The sequence below is a fragment of the Triturus cristatus genome, chromosome 2_2 (assembly GCF_964204655.1).
Source record: "Triturus cristatus chromosome 2_2, aTriCri1.1, whole genome shotgun sequence".
Lineage (NCBI taxonomy): Eukaryota > Metazoa > Chordata > Amphibia > Caudata > Salamandridae > Triturus > Triturus cristatus.
The window spans coordinates 393,083,766-393,109,948 of record NC_140582.1 but is presented as its reverse complement, the minus strand read 5'-3'; positions in this window follow the sequence as shown (position 1 = coordinate 393,109,948).

Below are 26,183 nucleotides of genomic sequence, written 5' to 3'. Positions count from 1 at the left end.
GTTAGAGTACTTAACACTTGCAGGAAAAAACAGTAGTAAGTGTGCTTTGAAATTGGCAAGCAAATTTCATTTTCTGCCTAAAATCACAGAAAACAGTAGTAAGTGTGCTTTGAAATTGGCAAGCAAATTTCATTTTCTGCGTAAAATCACAGCATGAGTCTGGGAGCACAGAGGAATTGCTGTCAGAGATGTATTTTGTGTGAAAGGGGAAGCTTGTTTTCTGGAAATGTGGTGGTTAGCATTCAGCCCAAAACAGTTTCTCAAATAAGAGGCAAATGCTAACATATTTGAAATCAACATGGTAGATTTTTCTTCCACTCGTGCAATGGGTCATGTAGTTGCTACATGCTAAAAACTCATATTAACCCTTACCACACATGTAGTCTTACATACATGTTTACAGTGTTTATGCAGTTATGTAAGGGTCCATTCAAGTCTCTCTTGCACCTGACAGTAGACAGTCTTCAGAACCACACTCTTAGCAGAGAGGTAGCTGTTTTTCCGGTACACTCATGCTTACTAATCAGCACTGTGTGGTGTTTTAGGTGGGAGTGAGGAACGCTAATGCATTGAACATCACCAAGGATCATTATCTTTGCTGGAGTGTAGTCAGTCAGCCAGGTTACACATGTACATGCTCTAAAAAAGCTGATTGGACATGTGCTCTTTTCTGCCTCTCTAAACTATGAAGAAAATGTGTCAGACTGTTAGAGTAATTAACAGTTGCAAAAAAAAAAAATAAGTGTGCTTTTGATTTGCAAATGAAATATCGTGTTCTGCCTAGAATCACACCAAGAGTCTGTGTGCACACAGGAATTGTTCTTAGAGATTAAATTCGTGTTGGTTTTCTTGTGTTTTTCACTTGTAGGAAAGGGGTAGATAGTGTTATAAGAAAAGAAAAGATCATAACAAATATAGTAATATATTAAAATTACAAAAAGGTATTTTTTTTTACTTACTTTCAGGTATTGCTGCAGAGCAGTGAAGGAAATATAAGATGCCTATAAAATCAAGACAGCGAAAAAAACAGAAAAAAAATGTATATTTGAAGACAACTGGAGGACCCAAGTTAGTTGAAGATGCTCATGTTGGGAAAAAGAAAAAGTCTTCTGGTAAGCAGACAAAGGAATTCTTTAAAAATATATTCAAAAAAGGAAAAATTTAAAAAATGCCCCCATTGGAAAAACTGTTTCAAGTAGAAAACAACAGGAGAATAGTGAGAATTTACTAAATGCTAATGTACAAGCAGAAGCTATAAAAATTAACTTGAAAAGAAAATCAGCATTTAAAGAGATCTGAGGAAAATGTTTCAGAGAAGAGTGATGTCCAATTTGCTAAAGGATGTGAAAAAATATAAGAAAAGAGCTAAATTTTACAAGAGAAAAAAAGATATTGAAGCCATTGTAGCTAAGGCTTTAGATTTAAAAAGAAAACTATTCATTTTAATTTTGAACAGGATGCGTACATTAGAAAAAATAGTTAATGTAATGAAGTCACAAAGCAAAACGAAAAGAGTAGTAAAAAGAAATAACTTTTGTAAAGTGTTTTTAGGAGAATGGATGCATAGTTCAAGTACTGAACCATTTTTTAATGAAGAGAGTTATCTTCAAAGTAATAGTTTGCTGCATGCAGTTGACACCAGTGGACGAGCATATGAAGTTAAGGATGGTTGTGTAATGGAAAAGGAGAAAATGGTTCCAAGAAATGAGGAAGAAGTGATTGCGGATGAGGTTATGGGGAGACGTCCTAAAGCCCCAGTGTATACTTGGAATTGTAGTAGTATTTGTACTTTGCGACAGGAATCTATTGATAAATTCCGTGAGTTTTTAAGAGAATATAGTAAAAAGAGTGTTAAACAGAAGATTAAGGTGCTTCAAGGACTAGATCCATGCAGAGTGAGAGAGAATACTGGTTTGCAAGGACATTCTCTGGCTTGTTTATCTAGGAAAGTGTGTCAAAGTGTTTTTCACCATTTTAGGATGCTGGCAGTTCATCATACTGAAATTAGAAAATTTGAGAAAAGATTGTATTTTGCTAAAAGTCCAGCACTAAAGTTAAATGAGTTGACTAAGGCTCTGTTTCGTGGATCTGTATCAGATGTTGAGAAGGTTACTGATGAAATTCAGTTAAGTTACTTTGGTCTGGAACAAGAGAGTGCAGGGAATGACACAGTTATTGAGGAAAATGTGGAAGAGAATGTAGAACCCTCCGTAAATAAGAAATTTGAAGATCAAATAACAAAATTTGCTATCATCTCTAATGAAAGACCAAATATTACTTGTATTTGTTGCCGGAGAAGCCATTATAAAATCCAAACAAGGAATGTTGATCTCTACAAAAAAGTGAAGAAGAAGATAAATATAATTGGAAGGATTTTGCAACATATATATTTCTTGAAAATTGTTTTGATTTGGGTGAAGATCATCGTATTTGTAAATACTGTTACAACAAGTTAGAAGAAAATAAAATGCCAGCTAGAGCTGTACATAATAATTTAGAATTGGTTGAAGTTCCTGCAGAACTTTCTGATTTAAACACGTATGAGTCTATACTCATTCAATGTGTTCATCCGTTCTAGACCATAGTACGTATGGAGCCAAAAACAGGCAAATTACCTCCTTCAGATTTACAGAGAGGTTTAAAAGGAAGAGTTGTCTATATGCCGTTGGATTTGAAAAAAAATATGGAAACTATTGATACAGATACTTTGGAAACTGAACCATTAGTTATTCTGGTTAATGGTGTACCTACAAAGAGTAAGAAAATTTGGCAGGAGCTGGTAGATGTACGAAATGTACAAAGAGCAAATTTGTACTTGAAAAAAAATAATAAATGGTATGAATCAATTTATATAGATGAAGATGAAGAAGATGTACTAGGAGACACAGAAACACCAACTGGGCAAATTGAAAAAGTTGACAAGTCAAAAGAAGAAGAAATTTATGAACATTTCAGCATACATCCTCTTCATTCAAAAGAAGTAATGGCAAACACCATTGATCTGTTTCAAATGAAAAAAGCACAAGGAACTCCTGTGAGTGTATGGGAGGAGAGCTTGGAAGCTCGTTGTTTTCCCTAGCTGTTTCCTACAGGAGAAGGTGGACGATACGATGAACGTCCAGTCCAGATTCCTGCTTCTGAGTATCGGACTACAAGATTATATGCAGAAGATCCCAGATTTCGTCAAAGTATTCCTTATTTGTTCCATCTGTTATTTGAAAGTGACTTGTCTGCACTATCTTATGCAGTAAACTACATTTTAAAAAGTGGAACACATCTACATAATGTGTCTGCTAAGGATTTTATGAACAAAGTGCAGCAGCGAGATGATCATTTGGAATCACAATTGATCAATCTAATGGCTTGTCAGCGTGGGACGAATGAATATTGGTACCGACGCCATGGAGAATTGAAATGTATGTTACGGAATTTAGGAACTCCAACATGGTTCCTAACCCTAAGCTGTGCCGAGTACGCTTGGGATGATTTACTGGATTTTCTATTAGAGGCAAATTCAAACATTAACAACATCGAATACAAGACAGCAGGAGAACTGTGCTCATTGGATCCGGTTAATGTTTGCAGATATTTCAATCATAGATTTGAGGCTATGATGTCCTTCATCTGCAATAAAAAAATCCACCACTTGGAGAAGTTGTGGATTTCTTTTGGAGAAAAGAGTACCAAGCAAGAGGTGCTCCTCACATTCATATGCTGTTGTGGATCAAGGATGCACCAAAATTTGGAACAGATGCTGATGAAGCAGTGTTATCTTTCATTGAAGAATATGCAACATGTGCTATACCTAAAAGCACAGAAGAGAAAAAGTTAAAAGAGCAAGTTTTACGTTTCCAAAGTCATCGGTGTGGAAAATACTGTCGACGGAAGTACAAGACCAAAGATAAATTCTACACAAAATGTCGATTTGGATTTCCTAGACCTGTTCTTTCAAAAGGAAGAGTCAACAGTTTTATGTCAGCTGTGCGACATACTATTACAAGAAAATCTCCCAAAAATACGTACAACCTAAGAAGAAAAGAAGAGTCAAAATATATAAATGACTACAACCCAGTCATTTTATCCATGTGGAATGCTAACATGGATATTCAGTATGTGGCAGACAATTCTATTGCTGTTGCTCGGTATGTCACATCTTACATCACTAAATCTGAGAAAACAGAATTGAAGGAAATGTGGGAAGAGATTTCTCACGAGAAGACTGTCAGTAAGAAGCTGTACAGTTTCAGTTTAAAGATGTTATCACATCGAGAAATTGGATCCTACGAATATTCAGATAGGTTATCATCTGCAAGTCTGTACTCGAAATCAAGAAGAATAATTTGGGTCAGTTTAGGCCTTGCAGGAATGCGAAATCGGGTACTGAAATCTGTTGGAGAAATTGAATATTTGGCCGAGAAAGACCCAGAAAGTACAGATATTTTGAAAACAAACATGTTGGACACATATTACCCAAAAAGAAGTCATCATCTTGAGAACATGTGTCTCTATGAAGTGCTGCAGAACTACATTTTTTCACGGAAAGCCACAGAAGACATCAACAATGGAAAATATAAAGTCATTGGTGAGGAAGGATGGTTAGTGAAGCAAACAAAAGGAAGTTTGATTAATCACAGGAAGCTGAGTTGTGACACTACTGATAAAAAGGAATTTTACTACTTGGCACTTTTACAGCTGTTTAAACCATGGCGTTCAGAGGACGAACTACTTGGAGAATTTCAAAGCTATGAGGATTCATTTAATGCATGTAAAGATACCATTGAATGCAGTATTTTCAGGAATTATGTCCAAATGTTAAACGAAGAAATTGAACAGGAAGCTACAATTGCAGCTGAAGTAGCTAGAGACAGTTCTCAAGACAGCCAAAGTTCTGGAACGCTCAGTCAAGATCCACTAGGACAGCCAATCTTAGAAAATGAAGCTGCAATAGCCATGACTGAAGTGGAAACGGCTATGAATCAAGCTCAGGAAGATTTAATAGACTTACCAGATTTGGAACAACAACTGAATGAAGAACAATGACAAATTTATGAAGAAGTCAGAAAAAAAATTGATCACGGATTACTACATGAAAATAAAGAGTGCACATGCACATCATTTGAACCAATTAGTTTGTATGTGAGTGGACAATCTGGAACTGGGAAAAGTTTCTTAATTAAAGTCATCAGAAGCTACCTACAGCAAAAAACTGATTCAACTTTATCTTGTGTTGTTACTGCTCCAACTGGGTTAGCAGCATATAATATTAAAGGAATTACTCTCCATCGCTTCCTAATGTTACCAGTGGAGCATGAGAACAAATTAGAATATCACAAGCTAACTGGCGAAGCATGTTTCGAAGTTTCAAGAGTGTTGAAGAAGATGCAAGTTCTCATTATTGATGAGGTAAGCATGGTATCAAACTTAATGCTTGCCTTTGTGCATTTAAGAATGCAGCAAATTCTAAAAAGAGACTATGACGTGTTATTTGGTGGAAAACATGTTGGGGATCTACTGCAGCTCACTCCAGTTAAAGGACAACCAGTGTTTAATACTGTGACACATGAGGACACGAAGAAGTCATTAGGAAGCATTGGTAAGGCGAATATTTGGTCATTCTTTGAGTACAAAGAACTCACTACAAATATGAGGCAAGCAAATGATGAAGAATATGGAAGTATTCTGAAAGATATCAGAATTGGACAACTCACAGAAGTTGGCAGAAAAGCATTACAGAGTCGGTTGCTACATAATTTATTTCCAAGTGAAGAAATATTTGCAGAGAAAATATACAAGAAAAAAATACTGTAATCTGCTTAATGCCAACACTACGTGAATGCTCAATATTCAATGAGGAACTTTTGAAATTGGAAAAGGAAGAGATTAAGAAAATGGAAGCAGTGGACAAAATCCAACATGAAAGAATTACTATTACATTAACAGGCGAACTGAAAAATAAATTGGATTCTCTAGAGAAGAACATTTCGAAAACAGCTGGATTAGAAAAAAATCTATATCTTTGCATGAACTGTCGAGTATTTTTAAGGAGAAATTTGGATGTTGAAAAAGGTTTAGTAAATGGAGCTATGGGTAAAGTTGTGGGTTTTGTTAACTACCAGAAAAAAGAAGGAATTGAGTTTTTAAAAATAAAATTTGATCAGATTGAAGAGGTAAAAGACATTAGTCATTGTTCAGTCCGTTTTTTGCTTGTGAAAGACTTATATGTACGTAGGAAGCAGTTTCCATTTTCTCTAGCATGTGCTGTAACTATTCACAAGTGTCAAGGATTAACTGTTGATAGTGCATTTGTAAACATTGGATCTACTGTGTTCAAAGAAGGTATGGCATATGTTGCTTTGTCACGAGTGAAAACATTATCTGGTTTATTCATGATAGACTTTGATGACTCAAAAGTTAGTGCTGATGCAAATTGTGTTAAGGAGTATAATAGATTAAGAAGAACCTATGCTCCTCATTTAGGTCAGTATCCTGTGTTGGAGAAACGTGTTGTTTGTCGGAAAAGGAGAATTGAGAATATCTGTAATGAGGATGTACAGAAGAGAAAACAAAAAGAGAGTCATGTGATTGAAAGAAACAAAGTGATGTGATTCCAAGCAAAAAGAAAAAGGACAATGTTGAAGAGGTTGTTGGTTGCCATTTTGAAAATAGCTCTGGTGTCAACTGCTACGCAAATGTAGTGCTGAATGTTGTATTTTATCTTGAAAGTTTGCAAGAGCAGATAATAGAAAATCATGAAAAAAGATTCTGTTCTGTGCTAAGTCTTCTTTATGAGAAGCTGAGTGTTGATAAAGCTAAAATAGAAAGTGCGACTGAAATTAGAAATCTATTAGATGTTTGTTCAGGACGAACACAGTTTTCTCAAAATGTCCAGCAAGATGCACAGGAATTCTTGATGTATATCCTTTTGGTACTTGAAGATGAAGGGATAGAAATTGAAAATTTGTTTGGTCTCTGTTATAAATGGGAACATAGTTGTGAAAACTGTTTCTACACATGCAGCTCTAATGTTGATTCAGAAAGGTTTATCTATTTAACATTGCCAGACTAAATCAGTGACTTTTAGTAAATTAGTTAAAGATGCCAATCACAACATGGAATGTTCTAAATGTAAATCAGACATGTTTTCAACGTTATTTTTAAAGAAATATGGACAGTATGTAATTTTAATGATGCAACGTTGTAGAGCTGATGGAACAAAATTGGACACTTTAATACAGAAATTTACAGGACAGCAATTATCAATTTCTGGAAAAACTTTTGTCACAGTTGCAATAATTTTCCATGATGGACCTATTGTAACTTCTGGTCATTACACCGTTTTTCTTAAATGTGGAAAAGGCTGGACACTGTGTAATGATTCTCAATTGGTTTTCAAGCAACGTTTGCCTTTTGATTTAGCAAATTCCTATTTAATTTTTCTGAAACCAAAATTTTAGACAGAAATTGCAACATCTGTACAAAACATTATTACAATTTAATTGGATTACCATTGGAAATGTCATCAAAAAATATTTTAAAAATTACCATTTGGCCTAAAGGAAAGGTAATAATTTGCATTGTGAACTTCTTTGACACAAATTAATTTGGTGATTATGGTTATGCAACACAATTTTCAGACGATATTTACTGGAATTAGTTATTGTTCTTAGGTGAGATTTTTATTGCAAATGTTACATTTCTATTACGGTATGTTTTAGTGAGAAGAGATTCTGGGCTTTTTTTAAACAATCTTTCAGATTGTTTTTTTTTTTTGCCCGCTGTTAAGTGATGAATGCAATTGCTTTTACGATTTACAGTGAAATGCAATATATTCTGAAAACAGCAAAAAAAGGGCAAAAAAATGTTTGTTGAAATATGAAAATATGTGCACTGTATTCTAAAATGTATTGATAAATATTAATACCTTTTTCTTTTTTTACAGATTGAGAAAGGAAAAATATGAAAAATAAACTTCTTTATATAAAGTTAAATAAATCACTTATTTTTAGTTAAGTTATTTTCATTGTCAGGTAAGTGTGAAGTTTCTGTAATTATCACACATTTACTTTAATGCACACTTTTTTTCACTACTCTTCTCTATGCTTTTCTCATTTCTGTAGTAGTCCCTCAAGGACCTTGTAGGGTGTTTAAAATTTTTTTGTTTTTACGCGTACGGTAAAAAAAAAAAAATTAAAAAAAGTCATTTAAATTTTTTTTAAAAAAGTTAAGAGGTAAGGTTGGCTCTTAAAAGAACCGTTGTGTTCATAAAGGGAAAGTGGAAAGAAAGAATGGGAATACTAACAAGGACCACAGATGTGCTGGTCTATCCTATTGTTTATGAGGGAAACACTGGTCTCCGCATGAACAATAAGGCCATGACATCTTGTGCACCTCATTGTAACCCTCCCAAAACGAGGGTTTATATCCAGAGGAGCAGAAAAGGGTGATGCTCCCACCGCAGAGGAAGGGCTCAGCTGAGCTGCCGAAGATGTACTCGGCTGAGCTTCTGCAGGTGTGCTCGGGTGACTTACTGGAGATGTTTCTCCAGTATGTCGAGCATAAGTCCTGGGATGCTTATCCTTAATGTGTCTAACCATAGAGGGATTTCCAAAGGAATACTTCTTCCTTGGATTCCCTCTAGATAAGACACGCTCACAAAGTGAGCAGGTGACTAAAGGAGCATTTACCTTTTTCTGCCCCTCTGGATAGGTAAAATATTCCCATACAAAAGAAGTCTTTTGTTTCCTCCTTCTCTCTCTGATGATGCTGCTACCAGGCTCACTCTCAGAAGAGGACTGCTGTTCTGCCATCGTATCACAAAGACAACTCAGCTCCTTCTCCTAAGGGATCACAAGCAGAAATGAGGGGAATGGGTGTTGTGTAGGAAGGTTCTAGAACTGAAAGTAGTTTAAACCAATCAAAAGTGTTGTTTCTTGATCACATGACCAACCGTGCGCGTACGTTACGCTTACGGAGCGCTTACGGAGCGCTTACGGTAAAAGTACGCATGCGCGTACAAAAGACATGCGCACGCGCGCATGCGCATAACAGGCACGCTCGAACACTTCAGCGTAACGTGCGCGCGCGCGTACGCATGTAAAGTATGCGCTTACGCGTCGTGTACGCAGTACGGACGTCTACGCAAATTGCATAACCATACGCAAACAGAGTAGAAATATTACGTACATAAAGCAAAACGTGCGCTTACGGTAAGCTTACCGTACGCGCACAGAAAAAAAAAAATATATATATTTTTTTTTTAAAAAGATTCACTATGTTTTACTACTATATCTTACCTGTTTTTTAAAAAAAAGGTGAAAATGTATATATTGCAGAATGCATTAAATTTTACCATAGTGTTTAAAGGGAAAAAAAAGTTTAAAAAAAAGATGTAAAAAACCTTGCAAAGATAAAAAAAAAAGAAATGTTTCACACACTTTAAATATAAGAATTAGCATTTAAAAAACCATACAAATTCACTGAAAAAACCATGGGTTTCACACAGGTTATAGTTAGGAATTAGCATTTAAAAAACCTTGCAAATTCAGTGAAAAAACCATAGGTTTCACAGACGTTATAGTTAGCTGGACATTTCACTCGTAAAAAACCAATGAAATTCCCCCTTTATAGTTAGTTAAGCTAACTATAACTCGCGCACCCGGAATCCACTGCTGATGACGTCACATATAAAATCACTCATGACATGGTCACTGACATCACTCATGACATCACTGATGAACTCTCAAATGACATCACTGATGACATCACTGATGACATCATCCTTGTGATAAATTACCACATCTTCTCACACCCTAATATAACAATTGATAAACACATTCAAAAATAGAGACTAAAAATTAACAAAATATTGGAAATACCAATACCAGTTACAACAACCTCTTCAGTAATTCTAAGATCCACATACACATCCACTCATTCACCAACAGTCCTATACAGTCACTCATACATGTACTCACTCATATGTACTTAAACACCTATACATCCTGTTACACAATGCCACTCATCCATAGAGTTACTCACACACATAGTCACTCATGCTAATAAAGAATCAAACATACATTTACTTGCATATACACTTATACACACACCACCACACTTACTTCTACGGAAACTTACACATACTTAGTCTTTTAAACAATCACTTATAGAAACACATACTTATTCATACAGGAACAATTTCAATCTCTCACTCTCACATATACTCACTTATATACACCAATAGTCCCATATACTAGTTTAAAACATAAGTAGCTACTCATAAAGACACTATTGAGAAAGTCATTCACTCACTAACACACCTTTACACATACTCATCCACCCATACAGTCCTGCACACATGCTGCCTTCAACACATACAGTAAGTCACTCATTCATGCACCTATGCACTACGTAATACCCCCCACCGAACCATGCAGACACTCAGACTGATACTCAAAAAACCAACTAATAACCTATATAGACACCCATGTAGCTACTCACCAACCCATGCAGCCACTTATACACAAAGTGAGAGACTGATACAGATATTTACATATTTAAACATTACTCACTAAGCCATGTATTCACTATGATACATTTTAACAATCAGTTACACAATAAATTTTTCCAAAAGAAATCATCCATTTAGACACTTATATACCCATTTATTCTTCGATCGACCTTGAGATATACATATATAAAACCTATTTAATTTTCAGTAAAACACACATTCACTGGATGATGTCATCAGTGATGTCATCAGTGATGTCATTTGAGATGTCATCAGTGATGTCATGAGTGATGTCAGTGACCATGTCATGAGTGAGGTTATATGTGACGTCATCAGCAGTGGATTGCGAGTGCGCGAGTTATAGTTAGCTTAACTAACTATAACGGGGGAATTTCATTGGTTTTTTACGAGTGAAATGTCCAGCTAACTATAACGTCTGTGAAACCTATGGTTTTTTCACTGAATTTGCAAGGTTTTTTAAATGCTAATTCCTAACTACAACGTGTGTGAAACCCATGGTTTTTTCACACAAGAACAAATTCATTTTGGTTGTAGACATGGGGAGATTAAGTGATTTGACCTGAATCACAGAATGTCGAGCTGAAGCAGAAACTGGTTCCCCAGTTGCAAAGTCTGCAGCTCTGGAAGTAACATCACATCCTCTCCCCTAAGTGCAACATTTAATCAAGTGGTCAACTGGATAAAAAAACATAAAGATAACAAATAATTTAAAAGTGCTTTGTCGCTATTTGAAAACTCAGAAAATATGTCCTCATTTTAGAGCACTAACCATAATTTTGTTGCAAATAAGACCCTCTCATATATGTAATTTCTAAAGAAAATGATCTAGGTATTACAGTTTTGATTACATCAAGATGACGTCAGGCGTTCCACACTTTTGTAATAAATATAGAATGTTAGCAATCTAGTTGTTCATTAGGATACTGTTGAGAGGCAGAGGCCAGGGGCACACACTCTGAAAATTGAAGGCAGGTAGGAGGGTGCAGAGGCAACAATTTGACCACACTGGGCAGGCAGGAAGGGGAGTGGCAGCACAACAGACTATGGAGGGCAGTGGAAAGGGGGGCAGGAGCAACAAACCAACAATACAGGACTAGCAAGAGAGGCTGTGGCAATATAATAGACCATTGTGGCCAGAAAGAAGAGGCAGTGGTAGTACAACCATACATGCCAACAGACCCGATTCAGCCAGGAAACGTCCAATGTTTTTAAGCTCAAATTTAAGCTCAAATGGGCTTTATTTGATCTGTCTCCTGTCTACAATCTCCTCTTTTTCAATGTAACTCAAAGGGGAATATCAATACCCAAGTTCAAAATGCTCGCAAGTATGGTACATTGGATCATGGAAGGCAGGAGGAATTGGGGTAGGGACATGGACTCGGATAACTGAGGCCAGGAAGGACATGGAGAGGTGGACCAAACTGACCCTACATGGCAGGCATCAGGGTTTGCAGCAGCACAATACACCACACAGGGCATGTGGGACGGGAGTGCAGCACAACAATCCATAGAAAGCAATAGGGAGGGGACAGGACCATGCACATGGACAACAGAGAACAGAGGGGAAAGAGGCAATGGTAGCTAGCTGACCATAATGGACAGACAGGAGAGAACGCTGCAGCATAACAGACCATAAAGGGCAGGAGGGACGGATCAGGGGCATTACAATGGAACAGACAAGCCAGGAAGGAGGGAATAGGGGTCTGCACATGGAAACAGAGGGCTGGGGGCAAGGGGGCAGGGCAGGAGCAGCAAGATAACCATGGAGGTCAGGCAGGATGGGCACTAGAAGCAAGACACACCATGGAGAGCAACAGTGAGACTATGATGGCATACACACAGACCATGGAAGAAAGGTGGGAGGGGGTCAGGGGCAGCTAGCTGACCACACAGGGAAGGTGGGAGGGGCATGGTAGCACAGAAGACCATGCATGGCAAGCGGGAGGGTTAGTGGCAGCACAATGGCTATGATGGGCAAGAAGGAGGGTGCAGGGGCATGCACAAAGGACCATGGAGGATAGAAGGGAGGGTCAGGACCTGGGCACAGACAAGAGAGTTCAGGGAAAGGGGCCTCACAACCGACCGTGCGGGGCAGGCAGGAGGAGCAGTTGCAGCACAACAGACCAGGGAGGGCAGAAGGGTGTGGCTGTAAAATGGACCGTGGAGGACAGGAGGAAGGGGATAGGGGCATGGCATGTGGACAGGCAGGGTGTAGGTGGCAGGGACAGGTTACAGTAATCTGACAATGACAGAAAACTTAGAGTAGATAGGAGTGGCAGGTCCATGGAACATGGTGGGCAAAAAGGATGGAGCAGGGGCATGCACAAAGACATCGGAGGGCAGAGGGAAGGAGAATAGGGGCAGCAAGCTAAGCACAGAGGCTAAGCAGGAGGTCAATGATGGGCCATAGAATTGGGCAATGGAGGGCAGGAGGAGTGGACTGGTACATCATGCTAAATGGAGGGCAGTGGCAGCACATCAGACCATGCATGGCAGGAGGGAGGAGGCTAGTCCATGGATTCATACAACAGAGGATAGGGAGGAGGTGGATGGGGCAGCAAGCTAACTGTTCAGAGAAGGTGGGTATTAGGAACTTTATTGTTTTTAAGATGTGTGTCTGTGCGAACTACTTAAAATATGAACAAGTATGCAGCATAATCTCACTTTTATTCAGGAAGAAGAGGACGTTTGTGACTGTGACTCCGGGCTCACTTGGCAGAAACACCCCCTGACCCTCCACCCCCATCGCAAAATGTAATGCCCGTGAAAAGTGTAGGTGAACGCAGTGTTATATAGACCATAGTCCTGAGAGCACGATTGAAAATGAAAACTAGATATAGTGTATGGTATAAACTATGCACCAAAAAGTGTGATATAAGATGAACCGGGGTGTGAAATATAATATGCAATACATTGTACGCAATGACAGATTCATTGTAGAGCGCCTGATAGCACAGGCAGTAGCGCCTGCTATGTGATATGCGCCTTGGAGTGTAATATGCACAGGGCAGTGTTGTGTAACCTAACTAGTCTCTAAAGTTGTAATATAAAATATGTGCTAGGGAGTGTAACGTTGCATATGCACTCTGCCAAAGATATGGATCCCAGATTGTAAAATGTATGGCATAGCACTATGCGTTATAACATAGGCATCGAGGAAGGCACGTTAGATGGGGTAATACAACCCGTGCGAAGGCAAGAGTGACATGACATATTCATGGGGTGGTGTTACAGTGCACATGGGCTAGAGAGTGTCATAGCATACGCACTAGCTGGTGGAATACAACACAGAGGTGTGTGGCATACGGCGGGCACTGGTGGGAGTAACACAGCATTGGGCTCAGCCAGGAGCGCGCTGTGACTCTCAAGTGAGGTTCCTCTCCTTTCCAGAGAGTAAAATAAAAAGTATTTCACATCCCGCGGTGGATGTGTGTTTTATTAACCGTGAGGGGGGTTTCTTGCATAGTTTTGGTCGAATTTTTATTGCATCCCCTTTTAATGGCTTGGTGTGCATGTGTATTAAATGTGCCCGTCAATAGCTACCCATGTTTGTATGGAGAGTACCCACCGGTGGGGGCGCTGGGATTAGGCACGGTAGAGCGTCAGACACGTCAGAGCTTCACTAGCAGTGTAAATACATTCCACGTGGATTCATTGTATGCATAGTCACCTTTTAATGAATATCACGCAAATCGTCATGGTGATAGGTACGTACGGTTTGTCCAGCATGTCCTAGGTGTTTCTATAAATATATATTTTTTAAAATAATAAAAACAAAGGCCAGCCCCGGGGGATGGGGTCCCCGGGGCCATAAGTGGCCTGAGGAAGGGGGCCACGCAGCCCCCCTCCTAAAATTGTTTTTTTAAAAAGGCCATTCCCCAAGGGTTGGGGACCCCGGGGCAGATGAAGGCCTTGGGAGGGGGGCCATGCAGCCCCCTTTGAAAAAATGTGGTACTAAAAAAAAAATTAGGGGGCAGGCCCAGGGGGGGAGGAGGTCCCCAGGGCCAATAAATTAGAAAAAGAAGGGGGGCCACACAGCCCCCTTCTTTAAAAAAAAAAAAAAGACCGGCATCGCACTGGAGGCCACGCCCCCTCCTTGCAGCACTCTGCAAACGTGCCCCCTTGCGAGTTATTAGTTGGGCACTTACTGGAGGTACCTAGTGGGCTAGTTTGACCCTAGGGACCCTTAGGATTCAAGGGGACTCAATCTCCCAACTTAGAACGGCCACAGGGCGTGTTTACTAGGCCTGGGCCAAAATTCCGTTCCGTTCACGGAAATTGCGACAATTTGGCATTTTCGCGTTCCGCGGAAAGGGCGAAAATGTCAAAATTTCCGCATTCCGCAGCTTAGCGATAATTTGTTTCTTGCTCGCGCTGTAAAAAAATACATTCTTGTGTGCGCGCGATCGCCTTACATGAATCCCCGCCTTCGCTGACAAGTTTTCCCGAACCGTTCGCGTTCTCCACGAGATATTGGATTGTTGTCCCATAACAGTTTGCGCTCGCATTGTCGCGCGATCACATCATTTGTCGCACTATCACGTCACTCTTCTCGCGATCATGCACCACGCGAGTATGAGAAGATTGAGATCTCGAACACGTCATTCTACACCGCGAGCGAGAGGGTGAGGACGCGGGCACGTCTAATCGAACGCGAAATGGAGAAAGAGACCCCGAACACATCATATCCAACGCGACAGGGAGCAAGAGAACGCGATCATGTCATTTTCGACACGGCATCGACATCCGGCGGAAGTAATGTGAAGCTTCCAAACTCGAACATGTAAAATTTTCAATTTGGAGAGGAATATCAGCTCTAGCAGCATGAAACCTTCTGCAAATGCTGATTTTGGATGAAAACAACTCCTCACATTGACATTTGGCTGTCCTTTTTTGTGCAAGGAGTCCTTTTTTAAAAAGGTGGGGAGAGGGAGGAAGTGACACAGAATCTCCAACTTCCTGTTCCTGTCCAGCAGGCTCGTCCCAGTGCTTTGTCCATCTCCTTCTCATTCTGCCTTTGGATTTGGAGCTGGAAAGATCACTCTTTTTGTCTGCTGCATCATTGCAATTGGATTTGAGGATTTTTGGAATAGGATATTTTACAAGTAAGTGGTTGTTGTGTCTGTTTGATTGTGGGCATTGCAGTTGTTGTAACTACAATTTATTTTTGATAACTATCATCATTCCTTTTTTTTTATATGTTGTGGGTAGTAGTAGGAGGCCCGAGCTAGTCATGGGCATGGCCTCATGGGTGTGTGCATGATGAAGCAACTGTTCCTTTTGGTGTTTTTTTAATGTATTTCATTTTCAAGCATCATTTAGGGCATGGATGGTATTGGATTGAGTTGGGGAAGTGTGTTTTTTTGGGGTGGCCTTTCTGATGTTGTTGTGCCTGGCCATGTGGCTGGTGGCCATTTTGAAGCCTAGGCCTGCAAGCTTGCCTGGCCTTGTCTGCCAACAGGCCTGCTTTCATCCACTAGGATCAGAGCAGGTAGCCACAGCTTTATTAATCAAGTGTTTTCTGTGTGGTCTGTTGAATTTAGACATCATTTATGGCATGGATGGCATTAGATTGGGTTGGGTAAGTGTGTTTTTTTTTGGGTGGGCTTTCTGATGTTGTTGGTCCTGGCCATGCGGCTGGTGGCCATTTTGAAGCCTAGGCCTGCAAGCTTGCCTGGCCTTGTCTGCCAACAGGCCTGCTTTCATCCACTAGGATCAGAGCAGGTAGCCACAGCTTTATTAATCAAGTGTTTTCTGTGTGGTCTGTTGAATTTAGACTTCATTTAGGGCATGGATGGCATTGGATTGAGTTGGGGAAGTGTGCTTTTTTGGGGTAGGCTTTCTGATGTTGTTGGGCCTGGCCATGTGGCTGGTGGCCATTTTGAAGCCTAGGCCTGCAAGCTTGCCTGGCCTTGTCTGCCAACAGGCCTGCTTTCATCCACTAGGATCAGAGCAGGTAGCCACAGCTTTATTAATCAAGTGTTTTCTGTGTGGTCTGTTGAATTTAGACTTCATTTAGGGCATGGATGGCATTGGATTGAGTTGGGGAAGTGTGCTTTTTGGGGGTAGCCTTTCTGATGTTGTTGGGCCTGGCCATGTGGCTGGTGGCCATTTTGAAGCCTAGGCCTGCAAGCTTGCCTGGCCTTGTCTGCCAACAGGCCTGCTTTCATCCACTAGGATCAGAGCAGGTAGCCACAGCTTTATTAATCAAGTGTTTTCTGTGTGGTCTGTTGAATTTAGACATCATTTATGGCATGGATGGCATTAGATTGGGTTGGGTAAGTGTGTTTTTTTTGGGGTGGGCTTTCTGATGTTGTTGGTCCTGGCCATGCGGCTGGTGGCCATTTTGAAGCCTAGGCCTGCAAGCTTGCCTGGCCTTGTCTGCCAACAGGTCTGCTTTCATCCACTAGGATCAGAGCAGGTAGCCACAGCTTTATTAATCAAGTGTTTTCTGTGTGGTCTGTTGAATTTAGACTTCATTTAGGGCATGGATTGCATTGGATTGAGTTGGGGAAGTGTGCTTTTTTGGGGTGGGCTTTCTGATGTTGTTGGGCCTGGCCATGTGGCTGGTGGCCATTTTGAAGCCTAGGCCTGCAAGCTTGCCTGGCCTTGTCTGCCAACAGGCCTGCTTTCATCCACTAGGATCAGAGCAGGTAGCCACAGCTTTATTAATCAAGTGTTTTCTGTGTGGTCTGTTGAATTTAGACTTCATTTAGGGCATGGATGGCATTGGATTGAGTTGGGGAAGTGTGCTTTTTGGGGGTAGCCTTTCTGATGTTGTTGGGCCTGGCCATGTGGCTGGTGGCCATTTTGAAGCCTAGGCCTGCAAGCTTGCCTGGCCTTGTCTGCCAACAGGCCTGCTTTCATCCACTAGGATCAGAGCAGGTAGCCACAGCTTTATTAATCAAGTGTTTTCTGTGTGGTCTGTTGAATTTAGACTTCATTTAGGGCATGGATGGCATTGGATTGAGTTGGGGAAGTGTGCTTTTTTGGGGTGGGCTTTCTGATGTTGTTGGGCCTGGCCATGTGGCTGGTGGCCATTTTGAAGCCTAGGCCTGCAAGCTTGCCTGGCCTTGTCTGCCAACAGGCCTGCTTTCATCCACTAGGATCAGAGCAGGTAGCCACAGCTTTATTAATCAAGTGTTTTCTGTGTGGTCTGTTGAATTTAGACTTCATTTAGGGCATGGATGGCATTGGATTGAGTTGGGGAAGTGTGCTTTTTTGGGGTGGGCTTTCTGATGTGGTTGGGCCTGGCCATGTGGCTGGTGGCCATTTTGAAGCCTAGGCCTGCAAGCTTGCCTGGCCTTGTCTGCCAACAGGCCTGCTTTCATCCACTAGGATCAGAGCAGGTAGCCACAGCTTTATTAATCAAGTGTTTTCTGTGTGGTCTGTTGATTTTAGACTTCATTTAGGGCATGGATGGCATTGGATTGAGTTGGGGAAGTGTGCTTTTTGGGGGTATCCTTTCTGATGTTGTTGGGCCTGGCCATGTGGCTGGTGGCCATTTTGAAGCCTAGGCCTGCAAGCTTGCCTGGCCTTGTCTGCCAACAGGCCTGCTTTCATCCACTAGGATCAGAGCAGGTAGCCACAGCTTTATTAATCAAGTGTTTTCTGTGTGGTCTGTTGAATTTAGACTTCATTTATGGCATGGATGGCATTAGATTGGGTTGGGTAAGTGTGTTTTTTTTGGGGTGGGCTTTCTGATGTTGTTGGTCCTGGCCATGCGGCTGGTGGCCATTTTGAAGCCTAGGCCTGCAAGCTTGCCTGGCCTTGTCTGCCAACAGGCCTGCTTTCATCCACTAGGATCAGAGCAGGTAGCCACAGCTTTATTAATCAAGTTTTTTCTGTGTGGTCTGTTGAATTTAGACTTCATTTAGGGCATGGATGGCATTGGATTGAGTTGGGGAAGTGTGCTTTTTGGGGGTGGCCTTTCTGATGTTGGTTGTCTTAAAGACATGCTTTTGTTGTATGTGTCTGGTCACTGGTGTGTTGGTGTGCAATGCATGCACCCTGCAGACCTTTTTGAGGCCTGTGAATGTTCGTATTTACATTTTGTTGCATTATAAAGGCAGAGCAGTGTGCTTTAGCATGCATCCTTTACCTGGCTTTTATAGGACTTTTGTCAGCTCCTGGTGTTTCCCAGGCCCCCGGCTTGTTTGTGATTTGTGAGTGTCCATGTGGGTGGTGGCCTTTTTGGTGTTTGGACTGGGAGTTGTTAGTGTCCTGCTTTTGCCATAGGCCTGCATGGTTTTCCCATTGGCTATTTGGCCTACTGCTTCCATCCATCCACCCCCTTTGCCAGCAGCAGCTCCATGGATGCTGAGATGCTCAAATAATTTAATGGCAAATAGGGTCCACCCCACTTCCATTACATTTTTATTTTGGTGGTTATTATTAACTTTCCTATCCTTCCTGAGAGTGTAGTGTGTGGCTGTACACAGTAGTATAACATAGCCCTAGTTAAAAAAAAAAAGTCATAAATGGCTAGACTATCTTTTGTTTGCACTAGTACAGTACTAAGTAACTGAACCACAACAACAAATGCAACATTTCACTGATGTTCTTCTCCTGGCTTATTTGCTTTTAGGTGCACAAAAGACAGAGTAGGAGGTGGCATCAGCATCACCCGGCTACCCGTTGTACTGCCAGCCAGACAGAAGTCCTGCTGCGCATCACGTCCACGTGTGACCAGAACTTGTTGTGCATCTGCATCCTGCCTGACATCTGAAGAAGATGGCCCCAAAGAAAGGTACCAGGTCCAGTACCAAGAAAGTTGCCGGTGAGAAGATGGAACAGAAAAAGGAAGTGCCATTAACCACGACTAGTGGTGTGCCGGCCAATGTTTTTTGTCACCAAAAAAGTTACGCCTGCAGCAGCGTTGTCCGGGAACCAAGCTGGGAGCAGCACAGCGGTCCAACCCCCCCAACCTAGGCCCAAGGGCTATAGTGTCGCAGAGGTAGCCAGTCTACTAACGAGCAGTGATGTTGAACAAATGTCATTACCGCAAAGTAGTACACAATCAAGTTCAACGCAGGCGCAAACTCAGTAGATCAGTGTGCAGCCGTAACAAGAACAGCAGCAGCCGCCGCAACAAGAACAGCAGCAGCTGCCGCAACAAGAAAAGCAGCAACCGCCGCAACAAGAACAGCGTATATTAATTATGAACAAGGGGAAACCCGTAAGGTGAGAAGGACCTACAGTGCTTACTATTTCGAAAAACAATTGGTCCTATAAAAACAATTCAAAGTATGAACAATAAATATAGACCAGAATCGGCTCTATATTAGTATGAAATGACCAGCCGGACATATAGATTTAATAATAAACGTAATGAATGAATATACAGCCAACAATTAGGAAGGCCTAAGATCGTGCTAGTCACCGGCACTTAGGCAAACCCTTGGATCGGCAAGCTGCCTTCCTCCCACACGGACGCCTAGATTCCTCTCATCGGCGCCGTCTCTCGCCACCAACTCTGCCTCAATTCCGCAGTTTGGTTTCTATCCCATACTGATCGAAGCCCCAATGAACGGAAACCTCCGGGATCTCTAATTATTCTCCAATTACCGTAGTTGGTTACTACATCAAACTCCTCGAAGCCATTCCACCCGGTATCCTCCTGTTCTTCCACGTTGAACCCTTCGCGGCCAGCTCCTTGCAACGCGTGGCAGTGCTCTCTCAGGCTTGTCATTTAATTTAGTCCTGATGATGATCTATATATTCCTTAAATAGATCGAAACGTCATGGACCTGTTGAACAGCATGAATGTTAAACACATGAGTTAAAAATTGTGCATGTCTGTTAACCGTCTTAAAAGCTTGCCCCTTCACTTTCAATCGGCGATAAGCTTGTTTGTTTTGCCTGAAAAATGACTTCTAAATAGTGATTGTCTTTAATTGTTTTGTTTGTTGAAGGACACAGGACTGTGTCCCACTCTAAATTGTTGGCTGTATATTCATTCATTACGTTTATTATTAAATCTATATGTCCGGCTGGACATTTCATACTAATATAGAGCCGATTCTGGTCTATATTTATTGTTCATACTTTGCAACAAGAACAGCAGCAGCCGCCGCAACAAGAACAGCAGCAGCCGCTGCAACAAGAACAGCAGCGGCCGCAACAGCCCACCGTAGTATTTGTTGCTCCTGACATAGGGGCATTTCAGGAAATCGAGCTTCCTGCAGAAAAAAGTGGAGCAAAGTGAAACCACTGTTTCAGAAGATCTATTGTCTTCCCAACCATCAGCAAGTAAAAGGAGGCTTAGTCCATCATTTTCTTCTTCAAGCCCCGCTTCTGATGACCGTGATGCCACTTGGCTCCCACCAGCTCAGTCTGAGAGTGATATACGCCACAAGACAATGCTTCTGAAAAGGAAGGTCCCAGAAAAACTTAGAGTTATGGAGGTAGATGTAGAAGAGGGGGTGATGATGTTGATGAAGACGAGACAGTCATCACGCACATTACTCCTGCCCCAAAGGGATTGGAGACCAACATTCTCACCCTATCCAGAAAGGCTGCTACTAAGCGGGATATAGCACGGATATCACCAACACAGGTTACACCACCACTACCTCCAGCTGCCATATTTTCCAAGGCCCGGCAGGGACCTACATCCAGCTCAACCATCTCAGTAGGCAGTGGTAGTAAAAGTCACAGTCTAGGTGCACAGGGTCACATTTCAAGCACCCCCTCCAGTTCATCTGGTGTTGAAAGTGGCACATCCAGCAGTGCCAGAAAGTTCTCCTCCCCAGTTTGGGACTTCTTTTCTGTTAGCGCCAAGGAGGAGAACGTTGCTATATGCTCAATTTGTCGGCAAGGTGTTCGGCGTGGTAGGCTTGGTACAAACTATGGTACCGGAGGACAAGCAAGTCATCTAAGAATACACCACACTATCGTGTGGGAGGATCACCTACTTAAGTTAAAAGAAAGTAGAAAAACTCAACCCATTGAAGTTGGTAAGGATGAATCAGGGAGCGATATTATTACGGTGGCAGGTGAAGAAGAGGGAGGCATTTCTAGCCCTGTCCCCAGTAGTGCAGAAGTAACGCCCACATCCTCCTCAGTAACATCAGAGTGGCACCGCAGTAAGAGCCATACTCAGAGTCAGGGTGAGACACCAAGGCGACCGAGTACCTCAATGAGACAATCTGTGTCGTTGAGCCTTAGTGAAAACAGCACCACAAAGGAAAGTAATCCAGCCTACCATTGAGAGCATGTTTAGGTTGGAGGGGCAGTTCCAACGCAACCACCCAATGGCACGATTGTACAATGCGAAGCTGGCTAAAATGTTAGTGCTGGACCTTCTTCCTTTTTCATTTGTGGAAGGGGTGGGTTTCCTTGAATTTGTGTCTGCCATCTGCCCTAAATGGAAGGTTCCCAGCCGGTCCTATTTCGCAAAAATTGCTGTTCCGGCACTACATCATGATGTGCTGGAATTGGTTGGACAAGCTTTGCAGCAGAGTGCTGTGCACAATATCCACCTGACAACAGACATGTGGACCAGTTTCCAAGCCACAGATTACATGTGCATCATTGCACACTGGATCTCTTTTGTGGGGGTTAGAGATAAGCTATCTGCACAAGGTGTTGTTGACACAGCTGCGATTTTTGAAGGTACTCGGAAACATGCAACTGTAGCCATGTTCGCCATGGGAAATCTCATACGGCTGAAAACATTTTACACGAGTTTCGCAGCAAGGTTTTGGAATGGCTGCGGCCCAGAGGACTTGGTATTGGTTTTGTTGCCACAGACAATGGCAGTAATGTACTTAAGTCCATGGAACTTGGTTCTTATTTCAGGGTTCCGTGTTTGGCGCACTGCATAAACATTATAGTTCAAGACTTTCTGAAAAAAGAACCCATAGTCAGCAATTTACTGGCCATCTGCCGAAGAATATGCACTCATTTCAGCCATTCTTTTAAAGCTCGGAAGCAGCTGAGGATCATCCAACTTGAACAAAGGATGCCAGTCAAGGCACTCATCCAGGAGGTGGCAACACGTTGGAACTCAACGTATTACATGCTTGATCGTCTGTACGAACAGTACAGGTCACTCCATGAATATGTCTGGAACAGAAGCGGGGATGCTAGTGTTAAAGGCATGAACCTTGATATGGATCAATGGACCCTAATTAAATACCTGACTGAGATGCTGTGTCCTTTTGAGGTCTTCACACGTGAAGTCAGCAAGGAGGACTGTACAATGGGCCAAGCTATCCCATTATTGCAAATGCTAGAGCATGAGCTGAATAATGTGTCTGAATCATACAAAGGTGTAGAGGACAGAAGGCAAGCCCATGACTTGGTGGAGAGCTTATCCCGGCGCTTAGCTGAAAATGTAAGGATACAAAATAAAATGTTGTCACAAGAACATTACATTTGTGCCACAATTCTGGATCCACGTGCAAAATTAGGACTGAAGACATTCTTTGCTTTTTCCGACATTGATGTTGCCCGCTACAAAAGTTGTATAGCTGAAGCAGCCAGTAAGTTGGAAAACGAACGGCTTCTAATTAAAAGCCCGCAAGATCAAACCACAAGAAGTACTGAAGCAGGCCATGCAGGATCAAGTGCAACTTCGTCGGCTGAGGGCAGTGCGTTTGGATCACATTCACAACACTCACCATCACTATCGACCACAGAAACGATAACTGGATCATTAGGCAGAGTACAATCATTATCATTACAGGATTGGTATGTAAAGTTAGGCCTTAATAAGCACAGTGCTGATGCACAGAAAAAACAGCACGAAAGCTTACCAGCAGCAACCCTGAACATTGAGCGGATGGTCCAGGCCTATCTGGACAACCCAACAGAGGTGTACATTGATCAAAACCCATTGCAGTATTGGTATAGGAAAAGGTCTGAATGGCCACAGCTCAGCAGGCTGGCGATAAGCTATCTGGCTTGCCCTGTCGCAAGTGTCTCTTCCGAACGTGTTTTCAGTGCTGCTGGTTCCATTGTAACATTGAGAAGGACCAGTCTATCGCCAAAAAACGTGGAGAGGTTAACAATGATCAAAATGAATCAGCACTTCATACCACCGAATTACACAATACATGAAGCAATGGGGGAAGATGAGGACAGCGGCTCAGGTGACGGAAGTATTGTGTCAGATGATTACCTACTACTGGCTGAACCCCCAGAGTTTGAGGACGAGCTATACTTCCCTGACAATTAGGCTCGCACTTACTGTCTTCCTCCCTTTTTTCCCCCTTTGTTTGTGTGTCTGTCGTTCCGGTTAAAAACTTGTGAATCACAACAAATCCATTACCACCGTCTTCTACTCTTCTAATTTAATATACAAGTTTCAGGTGTCTGCAATTTGACAGTACAGTCCTCCAAATCCAGCTACTCTGCTCCATCATACTGAATCTCCTGCTCAATTCCATTTCCCTCATGAATGATGATTGGGTGATGGTAAATAACAACAACAAATTCAAACTTTCCTAGTCCTTCCAAAAGAAGTGGAGCATGAATCAGATGACTACTATAGCTATCCTCCTTTCAGAGCCGAGAGAGACTGGCCATTAACTGAAAATAGGATGGAACAGGTAATGATTGATGCCATGCATTGGACGTAGAGTCGCAGACTGAATGATTTAGATTTTGTTGTGTTTGTTGTGCATGAATTTATGTAATTGTGCACTGCCTCTAATCAACTTTCTACAGAACACACTAAACTTAACTCAAGGTAAATTCAATTGTCCCCTTATTGCAAATATTAAATTTGTACTTCTCCTACAGCTAGGTGATACATTGCTTTTAATTCAATACAGGAAGGGGACTCACTCAATCTGCGCAATGAGTATGATTGACACAACAGCACCGTCCATCATGATGATGGCGAAATAGACGGCCCGTTAACTTAAGATGAGAAGGAACAGGTAATGACAATTAATGGCATGCATTGGACACCTGACTCTGAGCGATTGGTCTTTGTGTTTTCGTTCTTTGTTTGCTGTGCACAAAGTGAAGTCAAAGTGTACTAGTGATCTATCTTTCTGTACACACTAAAGAATGACTCAAGTCAGTAATATTTATATTTCTACTCTTGTTGTGTCATAAAAATTTTACTTATACTGCAGGCCGATCTTCACAGTCAGTCAGTAAAAGTATCGGAGATGATGATGATGAAGTCAGGAGGACGTTTCATGAGTGGCATAAAACGGAAAAGCCTAAAGGTAAACACGTCAACAACAACCACAGCAGACCCAAATGTCTGTGTAGAAGTGGAATAGAGTGTAGCGGTGGGATGACTGCAGTGCATTGATTTTACTAACTGAAACTGTAAAATGCTATGTTTGGAATGGATAATGTGCTTTGCGTTTGTCCAACTCTTTGAGAGAAAAAAAAAGGACTCTAAAGTGTTAACGTAGGATGTGCTACTGCTAAGCACTATGGGCCTGCTCTCTCCTGTTACTGTTGAAGGTCAATGCTGGAAACAGACTAGAGTAGAGATGATGCATACATGCCACCTCGGAAAGTGTTCTTGTTGCACTACACCATAACTTGTGCATTTCTTCCAACTTTGTTTCTCAATATACCCTTTGGTTTTCCATCTACAATTACAGGCCGGGCCTTGCCCTATACTTTGTAAAACATTACAATGCATACTTACCTTACCAATAAATCAAAAAAATGTTTCCAGCCGGGCAGTGGTGAGTGGCGAGGCGACACACCCAAGATTGATGGACAAGAGGAGCAAGAGGAATGAATGCCGATATGCAAATCCAGTCCACATTTTTTACAAGGATAACACAGTAACAGTATCCACTTTAATCTTCTTTTAAATTATTTGATTAATATTTTGTATACAATCTTTACAACAGTGTGTTCTTGGAGTTGTTATTATCATCATTAGGTTTGCTCTGTGTTTACGATTCTTCCCTACCAATATTTAAAATTTCTATTTGCTATCTGTAAAAGTATTAAGGCCGGAACAACAGAACAAGAACTAGAAGTGTATGTGTTTTTCTCCCTTAACATATGGATATGGTAGTCTTCAATGATTGTTGTTTGTTTGTCTATGAATGCATACTGTTTTTCTATGTCAAACCTTTCCCAAAAACCCCCTTCCCATCCATTCAACAAACCCTAACCCTCTTCCCCCGGGCTGTGTGACTTATTGTCGAGGTGTAACTAAATTAAATGTACACCAATACTTAATCACACACTTGCTGGGGCGGATGTGGTGAAAGCAACACTACTTCAATTTCAAGGCAGAGCGATGATCTTCTTCTGCTTGGCCACCCATGAGTAGGATATTTCAGAGGTTATTTTATTTAGCAGAGGAACATATACCTCAGCATGAATTGCCGGCATTGATTGGATTTGTTTGTTGTCATTCCTCATATACAGCACTAACTGTTAGGCTGTAGGCCTAGTCAAGTGACTCGACACAACTATAGTTTGTAACTCTGTCTAGTAGGCTATCCCAACCACCATTATGTTTTTTTGTCAAATATTTGAGCATATTATTGTTGCTTGGTAAGTTCTGTACTGTACTTCATTCTACTACTCCTCTAACAGTCTCTCAAAGGTGATTGACTGTCTCCTTTTCTTTTTTTGCAAATGCTGCCGCCCTGCCAGTGTCTCCTACTTCTTCTATGCTACCACCACCACCACCCCAATCATGGCAGGTATGGAAAAG